Source organism: Vicugna pacos, chromosome 11, assembly GCF_048564905.1.
Source record: "Vicugna pacos chromosome 11, VicPac4, whole genome shotgun sequence".
Taxonomy (NCBI): Eukaryota; Metazoa; Chordata; class Mammalia; order Artiodactyla; family Camelidae; genus Vicugna; species Vicugna pacos.
The window spans coordinates 16570946-16582964 of NC_132997.1; the positions used below are offsets into that span (position 1 = coordinate 16570946).

Below are 12019 nucleotides of genomic sequence, written 5' to 3' on the forward strand. Positions count from 1 at the left end.
CTGGGTAATCACTTCAAGGGATCCAAGGAGATCTTACTGAGAAGCAGGCATTTGAGCCAAAACCTGAAGGAAGGAGGGAGACCACCACATATGTGTCCAGGGAGGATTCAATGCGAGGTAAGAGCTAATGTCAGGCCCTGGGGCAGCATATTCTCAAGAAAGTAAGGGACAAGCCACAGAATGAGAGACTATTTTTTACAAATCTTATTTCTGAAAAGAGCCTTTTATCTAGAATACATAATTGCTAATACAGATTTCTCCTAAAGAAGATATACAAATGGCCAACAAGCATATGAGAGAAGCTCAATATCAGGGAAGCGCAATCCAAAACCACAAGGAGATGCCACTTCAGAAACATGAGGACTACTATCATCGAAAAGACAGACGATGACAGGTGTTGGCTATAATGTAGAGATAAATTGGAACCCTCAGAGTCGGCTAGTGGAAATATGTAAAACGGTGCAGCCACTTTGGAAGCAGTCTGGAGTTTCTAAAAAGGCCAACCATTGAGTTTCCTTATAACCCAGCCATGACAATCTAAGGTATGCAGCTGTGAGAAATAAAACCTAGATCCCCAAAAAACTGGTTTACAAATGTTCACAGCAAAATTATTCCTAATAGAAAGAAATACAAATTGTGTGGACACCAGTTCAGGTATCCTGTCTCCATTCTGAGTCGCAGCCCCACCCCCAGACCACAGGAGCCAATCCGCGCGCTCGCTGCCAGGACAGGCCCGCCCCAGAGCCCTCCTCGGCCTCGCCCCTCCTTCCGCCTACCGGCCCGCCAGTTGGCAGTCGGCAGTTGGTGTGAGCGGCCGTCGTTTCAGAAGCTCCGCGGCTCCCGCGAGGCGGCGGCTGCTGATGCGGCGGCGGCGGCGGCGGCAGCGCGGACCCTCCGGGAGGAGTGGCGTGGGCCGAGCGGCGGCCGCGGAGCGTTAAGCCCAGCGCGGCGGCGGCGGCGGCTGCGGCGGGCGGCGGCCCCGAGGTGGTCCGCGGGCAGGTGTTCGACGTGGGGCCGCGCTCCAGCGGTCTCCTCCTCGAGGGCTCCTACCGCGTGGTGTGGTGAGTGTCCGCGCCCCGCGTGCCGGCCGCGCCCGCCCGGCCTCCCGCTCCGCCTCTTTGGCTGCTGCAATGGCGTCGTGCCCGACCCGCGACCCCGACCCTGGCCGGACCGCAGCCGGGCTGCCCGCCGTCCTCGCGCCGCGGGTCTCGGGCGGGGCCGGGCCGCTCGGGCCGGGTCGTTACTCGCGGTGCTTCCCGGGCGGTCCTCGATGGCGCGCGGAGTAGGGGAGCGGCGCGGGGGTCGGAGGCCGGGACCTGGGACCCCCGGGACGGGAACGGCCTCCAGCCCCAGGGTACTTGACTAGCGGCCTTCCCTTGACGTCCCCATAGTGAAGCCGCGAAGTACTTCAGATGCTTGAGGAGGCGGCTGCGGTCTGGACAGCGTTCTCAGCGGCGCTAGTGCACAACCCCGAAGTCATCGTCTTGTTTTCCCTCCTCCCCTGCCTTTTCTGTAGACGGCTTTGGTTCAGCACCTTCCGTGGTGCCAGTGGTGCTCCCCTGCGCAGGCTTTCTAACAGGCATGAAGTGGCACCAGTGTGGGTGTGGAATGTCTCCATCTTCAAGTGTTTAAATGGGTTTGGGCATGGTACTGTTCGCGTTTCAGGAAGGGTAAGTCAGCATCGCTGTTGTGATTTATTTAAGGAGTCTTCTGGAGTTGGCCCTAATTTGACTTTTCTCCCCTTTTACCGGGCGTGAGCTCTCATACTGCCATAAAGGCTTTCAGAGGTTTTCGCATAATGACTGTGGACTTTCTCTGTTAAAGCTTTAGTGGTCTGTGTGTATGCCGCCCTGACGGAGTTATTGCAGAACCACATGCAGGCGCCCTTGTCTGGCTCCAGATCCCTCAGAAGTGTTCGTGGGATGGGGTTGATGGTGGTTTTTGTTTGTTTGTTTGTTTTTTGTTGTTAGAACCAACTACCTGTGATATTTTGTGCTCATGCAGATTTGTGGTGTAGGCTTCCTTATGCCTAAACCTTCATGTGTGTCTTTTGTGTTGTATGAAGGAAGCAGACTATTTATGATCACTTCATGTCAGGTATTGTGCTATATACCTTATCTCATGTTACCTGAACAGCCACCAGCAGAGAGGGAAGGGCAGTGCTAGCTCTATTTCAGATGAGAAAGTGTTTTGAGGTGAAGCCAGTTCTGAAGGTCCCAGAACTGAAGAGTCAGACTTGAGATTGTAGCCTGAGATCCGGTTTCAGTTGCCAGAGCTCTTTTCATTACTCCCTATTTTCCTTAATTAGTGTTATTAATAATTTTGAAATTTTAGCATATTTTACTCTATAAGCAAATTTATTTATGAAACATTCCAATTTGAACAGTAATAATTTTAGAAATACATAGAGGGAATATTTTACCATGTATGTTAGCTAGGTACAAAGACGAGTTAAAATTCTTTAAAAAAAAAACCTTGAATATTTGCATTCTCTTCAGGAGCAGAGTGCTTCACAGTACACAGTTGTGAAGATTCTCGTGAACTCAGTAGGTTAGGAGATAAAAGGAATTAAATTAGGTCAGGGCTAAAAGAAACAAGGTCCTAGAAGGTAACAGAAAGACAGTACTGCCCACAACATCACTTACCTGGAGTAGGTCTGATTGCTGTGCACCTGCTGGTATGTGTGCTAGTCACCAGGTCTCATTGTGATGGACTTGTAATTGCCCGTCAATCCTTGGGCCCTTAGAAAAAATTAACGCTTTAATGTGTACTGAAAAAGCCTAATTTTATGGCATCTCAGTCAAAAGTTTTTTTTTTTTTTTTAACTGATGAGAATTTTTCCTAGCCTGAAGATGATTTAGATATGGTAACTTTCTATTTCGGCTGTGGGCTTAAGTGACTTAAGTCTCAAATGTCAAGTCCACTTACTGTATTTTTTTTTTTCCTTTCTTAAGTAAAATCCAAGTACAAATATTGGAATTAGAATCCTGCGTCTAGATTATAGCTTTTAATCTTCAGGTTGATGATACTTCATATGAGAGTTTAATCTACATTGTGCATTATTAGTATTTAGTAAATGTTGGTTAACAATGCTGGGTTTTTGAAGGATTTCTTGATTGAAATATTAATAATATTTGAAGAACTGATATTTTGAAAAGCTTAATGTTTCCAGAAGGACTTAAAATTTTAAGGAAGAAAACAATTTTGTTTAATTTTCTGAATCTGTTCATTAGGAATTTTGCCTTTTCCATGAAAAGTCCTTTCGTAAACATTACATAGGGGATATAAAGAGTGGAGTTTGAATTGAGCCTTTCTGAGTGGTGTGATTTTGATAGAAAGATAATAGGTGCAAGTGACAGTCTAAGCTATGGAATCCAATCCTGGAAAAGAACTTAGGTAGCAAATTGTGGAGGACTCTGTAGGCAGAATGGAGTTTGATTTTATATTTGTGTAATGGAGAAGCATCAGAGTTTTTGAAAAGAGGCAGGCACATGATCAGTTTTGAAATTTTGGGAGACTGTAGATCAACATTAGTGGAAATGACAGGAGAAAACTGAGGCTGGGAATCAGCTTGGCTCGTGACCTTCTAAAGGTGAAGTGATGTAGCGGTGTGGAAAATGGAGATGTTAGGGTCAATAATGGGCTCTTGTCAGAGGAGTGGTGGACTTTTCATCATGGCCAGTATGGGAGGCAAAGGATGATGAGGTCTTACAGAGTAAGAGGCTTAAGAGTTGGGATTTGGATTTGGGAGAGATTCTGAGACAGGACCTGGTGATGTGGTATGGGGAAGGTTATTATTTGCAAGGCTTCTGGCTTAGGGACATGGTGGTGCCATTATTAGGGGAGGAATACTGTAGGCAGAGGAGGTTTGTTAAGGAGAAATAGTTCTGGTTTGGACTTCTTAAGTTTATGATGCAAGTAGGCCCTTTAGGTTGTATCCACAAGGCATCCTGAAAATAAGAGGGATGTAGAATCTGGAGATGGAAGTTTGTGTAAGTGGCAGTCTGGTGTACAGGAACACATTGTTATTTGAGATCATTGGTTAGGTGAAATTGCTTACCTACATTCTGTGTTTATCTTTTTAGTAAACAATCCATATCATTCAGTATATTTTCAAAGGGTTCATTATCCCAGAGAAGTTAGGAACCAGTGAGACAGAACAGAAAAACCAAAGAAGCCTTGGCAAGCAAGTAGTTTTAAGAGGTGGGCAAAGGAAGAGGAATCTTAGGACTGGTGAGATGTATAAGACTCAGGAGAAAAGGAAAAAATTGATATGAAAGAGAGAAGTTGAAGCTGTATGTTTCATCATCTAATTAAGATAACCATCTGTGTTGGATAAATTCAGCTTGAAACATTTTCTGAATGTGACTGAGAGGTCGTGGGGCCATCTCCATAGAGATGATAATTGAAGGCTTGAGAGGGGATAAGATGAGAAAAAATGTGTGAGCTGAGCCTAAGAAATGCCTGACTTTAGGTGTCCTTAGTGGGCAGCTACAGAAGAGGGGGAGGAGGTGTGGTCAGAGGCCAGAGACCTGGGAGTCCACATTGTCTGAGGAGCCGGGGACAAACTGGTCAGTAGGGATCAGTACAGAGGACTGTAGAGAGCAGGGTGCAGCTGGAAGACAAGCTGTTGGATTTGTTAACTTTCAGCTCTCCTCAAAAAAACATAGTTTTAACAAAAATTTTGTCGTGCTCATATTCCTGATGGTGCAGTATCTGGTCCTGTTAATGTTTCTGTGATCACAGCAGGCTGGTAAGAACTACCATTTAGTCAATGTTTTCTGTTATTTTTTAAGCATATATTCATTAGTCCTCTTAGCCACACTGCAGGGGTGGTTCCTTTCGGTAAGTGGGAGTCTGAGACACAGCGAGGTTACTTAATTTGCCCACAGATACCCAACTAGGAAGTGGTAGAGCATCTGTGTCTGCTTCCTAAGTGATACTCAGCCAAAGAGTAGAGTTGAGAAAATGCATGCTTTCAATAGCAGAAAATATCTATTGTCTGCTTTTTGCATGGTTTGCTTTTTAGCCTTTTAAAAACCTTTCATGCAAGGTCATTCACTTAGAATTCATTCAGCACCAGTTCTCTGCAAGGACTCACGTGGCACCTGCCCTTCAGTAGCTCTTGTTCCAGACAATGGGGTGCAGTTGGGCGGGAACACAGAAGCCCCTGTAGAGTGCTGTGGGTGACAAAGTCCTGAGTGGCGTGTGGCTGTCCGTGTCCGGCTTCGCAAACCTTCGTGCTGGGTGTTGGTGTCTGACTGGGAGTTGGCCGTGAGACGTGCACTCCGGGTAGAGGAGAGTGCGCACGCTGAGGCACAGCAGTCTGAACACGGCACAGCCGGTCAGGAAAAGCAGGAGTTGTCTGAGAAGTGAGGCTGTGGGTGGGTGCCTTGGGGAGAAAGCTGGAGTGGAGGCAGCTGGGATGGGTGGGGCCGAGTTCTGAGGGGCTTTGTTTCCTAAGCAGTTGGGACTTGAAATGGTCGGTGAAGGTCCCTGAAGGATGCCCTTTTTCTGCTGGTTCCTCATCAGATTTTGTGTTTCCCTCTTTGTCTCTCTTTGACTTTCTACCCGCTGTACTTGTCTCTTCTTTCTACCTATTTAGGGCTACTACTCAGCGTGTGTGATTTTCATCCAGTCTCCAGGGGCATTGAAATGTATGTGGGCTTTGTTTCACTTTTTGTTGTTGCATTGATTGGAGGTGTTATTGGCCTCTGGTGTGTATGTGGTGGAGGCGGACATGCCAAATGACCTGTATGCAGTTTGCAAGCAGCACATTCAGTCCCTACACCAGAGGAGCATCCTGTTTAGATGCCAGTGCTGTTTCCCTCCAGCCCATCATGAAGAAGGGCTGGGTCCTAGTCAGGTCCTGCCTTCCTCTGAGATTCATCTCCTCCATCAACTTGTCCTTATTACTTTCAGCTCTAGTCCTCCCTCCATCCCTCCCTGGGACTCTGCTGGGTATTGGTACCACCTGTTTGAAAGGCAGGACCAGCAATGGTATAAACCATCTACAGAGGCTCCTGACCATATTCCTAGTTGTGCTGGTTTAGCTGTTAATTTGACTTTTAAAAAAGAAGTCTCTTGTCTGGTTTTCAGAGCTCAGAGATGGGACGAGACCATCTTACATGAGCAACAGAAAACCCAGAGTTTCTGAACAGTTTTGAGTGCAAGTAAAATGCAAAGAAAATTCATTTTGATATTAGTAACATCCCTAATAATGTGCTCCTGGTGGTTAGCGATAATGTATATGCTATTCTGAAGAATTTAATTTGTATGTTTTCAATTCTCAATTATTAATAAAAGTGCTTTAATGAAAAGCATCCTAGTTGAGGTTTCCAGGAACTATGTATAGTTTATTCCTCACCTTGTTCACAGTTATGTAGCTGTTAAGTAAAAATCACGTGATTCCCCAAAAAACATCTCAAGCTACCCCCATACATCCAGCCTGCTCTGCCCACCCACCTGCCTGACCCTGAGATACTGTTTCTTCCTTTTTGCTTGTCTTTTCTCTTTCACTTCTTGAGGCTCCCATACATTGGAAAGCCAACAGGATAGATGGTCTCCAGGGTCTCTCAGATGCTCGGTCTTAGGGCAGGCTCTGGGCTCTGAACCCATCTGTGGCTGGTAGGAGCTGGGGCTGGGGTGTAGAGGTGAGGTCTGCGTGGACTTCACCATGACGAGGTAACATTAGTTGCAAGCTTGCCTTCAGTGCTATGGTTTCAGAGTCATTTTCATCCTCACCTTTGAGGTATTATTTTTTTTTTTCACTGCACAGATGAGGAAACCAGGCATCAGGTGACTTGTCCAGGGTTCATAGACAATAACTGCATAGTAGAACTGGGATTTGTCTGGACCTCAAAACCTGTCATTATTATTTTTTTCCCTAAAGTACTGTAGACTTTCCTCTCTTGTCACAAGTTACCTGGAAACATGCTTTTTCCAGCCTGGGTTCCTGAATGTACTGGCACCAAAGTATAACATGATGATTGTCATGGCAAACTTGTGCCTGTTGTGGGGTTGGAAGAGGGAGGAAGCAGAAACTTGGAAGGGGTGAGGAAGGTAGGGTCAAAGCAGCTTCATTTTTATCAGAAGGGTGTTTATCAGTGTTGATCCTTCTCGCTCTTCCTACATACCTCCACCAGTTGCTTGATTTTCATTCATTTAGTAATGTTACTGAGCGTGTGCCTGACCTGTGTGCTAAGCAGTAGGATTGAAGTGGTTTTTTCCTTTTGAGTGTTTACAGTCTAACAGGAAAGTAATCACATTTATTGAATGATGAGGTGCAGAGTGCTACCCTTTATACCCTTAAAAATGGAGCAAAGCTTTGAGGACTAGTCTGGGCTGGTTTCCTGGAGGAAGTGCTGTCTAAGCTGGGACCTGGAGAATGACTTAGAGCTAGCTGGGTGAAAGATAGGGGAGGGTGCTAAAGTGTTTCAGGCACTACTTGTGGCAAATAGGTTGTAGAAATTGGGGAGTTTGTGATTAAGATCCAGGAATATTTCTCATGGTGTTGCATAGACAGAAGGAGCAGTTAAAGCTTCAGGTATGGATGTAAAACTAGATCATAGGAACTAAAACATGGTAGGAAGATAGGAACTAAAAACTAGATCAAGGCAGCAATTCCCCACCCTCTATACATTTACAGAATCTTCTTGCACCCTGCACCTCTGCACAGCTGTTTTTTTGTTTCTTCTCTTTTCACTTTCACCACATCCCCATGCACTTGCAGAAGAGAGCTGACCCTCGCTTCCCAGAGTTATGTGTCTTCAGAGCACTCTGACTCCTGGGGGAGAGAATCTGATCTAGCTTGGGCTAGTGGCCACCACTGGTCTGGGCAGTGAGGCCCAGGTGGAGTCATCTGATAAGGCTTAGCCTCTCTAAGGTGGCACAGTGACATGGGGATGGTATTGTGGTGTCTCCCAATGACCTCTGACACTTACCAGGGTAGCTCTTGGTGTTGCTTCCCTGGCTCTTCTTGTGCTGGGCTGGGGCCTGCTGATGGGGGCTGGTGGGGAGGAGAAGAGGGGAGGGCAATGTCATTTAGGCAGGAGAGCGGCTTTGGGCTGCTTTTTGGGTGCTTCTGCTTTCCTGTCTCTGGCAGTATGAGGGTGGCAGCCAAACTGGGTGGCATTCTTTACAACATATTTAATATTTGATACATATCTTACATGTGAGTTATACAGCCTAACAGTAAACACCCAAGAGCCCACCACCCACTGACTGACTTCCAGATTCAGAGGCCCATGTCCTGATCTCTGGCTGGGAGTCTGTACAGTAGAGGGGGAAAGAGCATGGGCTCTGGGCACCTGTATGTGACCTGAGATTGTTTTTTTCTCCTGTAGAGAGGGGGTAGCAATACCCACCTCAGGGTTGGGAGGATTGAATAAAACACATAGGTGAGCACTGAGCCCTTGGCCTTGGGTTAGTGCTCTAGTTGTTACTCCCTGGAATTGAGCAGGCCTGGTGAGACCAGTGTCCTCCCTCCCCTCAGTCTCTTGGACATCATCCTGGAGTATGAAGCAGAGTCCGCACAAGTGAGAGTGTTAGACTTGGGTCACACGGTTGTGTGGTCTAGGGCAACATGCTCTCCTGGTGAGATTTATCACTTAGAGAATCTTCTCTGCCTGGCCCTCGTCCATGTTCCCACCCACCCTAAGGAATGCTGCAGGTGGTGTAGAAGACAGACTGATAAGGAAATAGATTACTGTGTCACTTGGTGAAAACACTGATACGAGATAATTCTGGACAGAGCCGCTAACTCCACCTGGGCTTCCCAGTTTGTAATTAATTCAGCAAGTGGTGTCGGTATGCACTAGGACACATACTAGTTGTTCAGCTACTGCAGTGAATAGAACACCTATTCTCCAGGCAGCTCATGGACAGTGGATGCCTGGCTTAGAGTGAGCCCATTCCATAGGTTGTTGTTTGGTTTTGCTTATATTTTCCTTTACTGTGCAAAAGTTTGTAAGTTTAATTAGGTCCCATTAGTTTGTTTTTGCTTTTATTTCTATTTCTTGAGTAGACTGCCCTAGGAGAACATTGCCTTGTTTTCTTCTAGGAGATTTATTATGTCTTGTCTTATGTTTAAATCTTTAATCGATTTTGAGTTTACTTTTGTATATGGTGTGAGGGAGTATTCCCACTTCACTGATTTACATGATGCTGTTCAGTTTTCCCAACAGCATTTGCTGAAGAGACTGGCTTTATTCCATTGTATGTTCTTGCCTCCTTTGTCAAAGATTAATTCACCAAAAGTTTGTGGGTTCATTTCTGGGCTCTCCATTCTGTTCCATTGGTCGGTAGGTCTGTTTTGGTACCAATGCCATGCTGTTTTGATGACTGTAGCTCTGTATTATTGTCTGAAGTCAGGGAGGGTTATTCTCCAGCCTCATTCTTTTTCTTCAGTACTGCTGTGGCAATTCTGGGTCTTTTGTGATTCCATATACATTTTATTATGATTTGTTCTAGTTCTGTAAAATATGCCCTGGGTAATTTGATTGAGGTTGCATTAAATCTGTATGTTGCCTCAGGCAGTATGACCACTTTAACAATATTGATTCTTCCAATCCAGGAACATGGGATATCTTTCTATTTTTTAAAGTATTCTTTAATTTCCTTAATCAATGTTTTCTAGTTCTCCACATATAAGTCTTTCACCTCCTTGGTTAGATTTCTTCCTAGGTATTTTATTACTTTGGGTGCTGTTTAAAAAGGCACTGTTTCTTTACTTTCTTTTCCTGTTGATTCATTGTTAGTGTAAATAAGTGCAACTGATTTTTGTACATTAATGTTGTATCCTGCTACCTTGCTAAATTCTTTGATTAGTTCTGGTAGTTTTGTGTGGAACTTTTAGGTTTTTCTATATATAATATCATGTCATCTGCATATAGTGACAATTTTACCTCTTCTTTTCCAATTTGGATCCCTTTTATTACTTTTTTCTTGCTTGATTACTGTGGCTAGGAATTCCAAGACTGTGTTGAATAGGAATGGTGAGAGTGGACAACTTTGATGGTCACAGATTTTAGTGGGAGAGTTTTTAGTTTTTTACCATTGTGTACTAAGCTGACTGTGGGTTTGTCATAAATAGTTTTTATTATATTCATATCTGTTCCCTGTATACCCACTTTGGTAAGAGTTTTTATCATAAATGTGTGTTGAATTTTATCAAATGCTTTTCCTGTACCTATTGAGATGATCATGTGGTTTTTGTCCTGTCTCTTGTTGATGTGGTGTATTATATTGATGGATTTGCTTATGTTGAGCCATCCTTGAGTTCCTGGAATGAGTCCAACTTGCTCATGGTGTATGATCTTTTTTATGGGCTGTTAGATTCTGTTTGCTAATATTTTGTTGAGGGTTTTTGCATCTATGTTCATTGATATTGGTCTGTGATTTTCTTTTTTGATAGTTTCTTTGCCTGGTTTTGATATCAGGGTGATGGTGGCTTCATAGAATGAGTTTGTAGAAACTCATAGAAAAAGTACTCTCTGTTTTTCTGGAAGAGTTTGAGAATGACTGATACGAGTTCTTCTTTGTATGTTTGGTAGAATTCCCCAGTGAAGCCATCTGGTCTGGACTTTATTTGTAAGGAGGTTTTTTATTGCTAATTCGATTTCATTCAGGCCCTGCTGGCTCCCGGAGCTAGGAAGTCTGGAGGTGTCCCCTCAAGAACAGTCACAAACAACAGGGCTTCAGATAAGTGTAAAAACTCCTTTCTGGGAAATGTCAGTGAGCTGTAGCAAGGCAGACTGAGAGTGTAATGATGGCACCCCCAGCCTACCTTCCCTGAGAGAACCTCGGTAGCCTCCTGATGTGTGCCAAACCTGAAGCCTGCCTCCAAGTCCAAAACGCTAAGGCTAGAAAGTAGGCCTTTTTTTCACATAAAGGCTGGGGGTGTGTCTCAGTCTAATGTGCAGTGCCTTGAAAGTAGTAGCCTGCCAATAAGTGTCTCTCCAACTGTTACAGTCCTATGGGAGTGAGACATGCGGTCGGTCCTGGCCTCCAGAGCCAGTTGATCTAGGAGCAGCCCCTGAGTGGAGCCATGAAAACTGGGTCACCAGTGTGTAGACATTCCCTGCTTGGAGATACTGGCACTCTCGAGCCCCTCAGAGGGACAGTGCGAAGATGGCTGGAGTGAGGCAGTGAGAGAGTACAAAGATGACACCTCCTGAATAAAGGGGAGCAGAAGAAAAAAAGAAGAATGAAATATAGCAAGACAGAGGGAGAGCGGGGAAGATGGCATCTGCTGGCTGGAGCATAAAGTTGACACCATAAGGGAAGGGAACAAAAAATAGATGGGACCTGCTGGTTTTATTAAGGCAGAGGGAGAGCAGGAGGATGGTACCCATCAACCTCAGTCCCTGGGGAGGAGCCCAGCAGCCCCTGCCCCTCAGACCAGTGCTTCAAAATTAGGAAATGATTCTCTTTCACTTGAAGTCTGGGTGCTTTGCAAAGGGCTGCTTCTGCACTTGGCCCTGGGACCAAGAGCACAGGCCCTTTAAGAGTGGTTCCTGAATTTACCACAGCCCAGTGGGTCTCACAGGCATGTACCCTGAGGGTCTTCCGAGTTCGTTGCTTTGGGGGTATCTGTCAGTTGTCAGTGTTCAAAGTTTGAGTTCCCACTGTGGGGGTACAAACTGTTCACACCTCAGGGAGAAGTTCCATGTTCTGAGTTCCCTCCTGAGTGTGCCTGTGCACACCAGGGGTGGGGTTTCTGGTGAAACCGTGCCTCAGCCTTTCCCACCTGCTTTGATGTGGTTTCCCTCTTGTTTGCCTGATGTGAAGGGGTTGCTCCACCATTTGTTAGGCTTTTCCAGAGGAAATTGTTCCACATGTAGCTGCAGATTTGGTGTGTTGTGGGAAGAGGTGAGTTCAGTATGTTTCCATGGCACCACCTTGAACTGAAACCTATTGTATATGTTTTAATATTTGGCTTTCAATTGCTCAGGTCACTGCTACTATATGGAAGTATGATTAATGCTGTGTATTCATGTTTATGTATGGATCTTCTATC

General features: G+C 45.3%; 1 pseudogene; it reads left to right on the forward strand.

The window, feature by feature from the left end:
- The first annotated feature begins 922 nt into the window (after positions 1-922).
- LOC140699166 (cyclic AMP-dependent transcription factor ATF-5 pseudogene) overlaps positions 923-12019 on the forward strand; it is an 82454-nt pseudogene continuing 71357 nt past the window's right edge.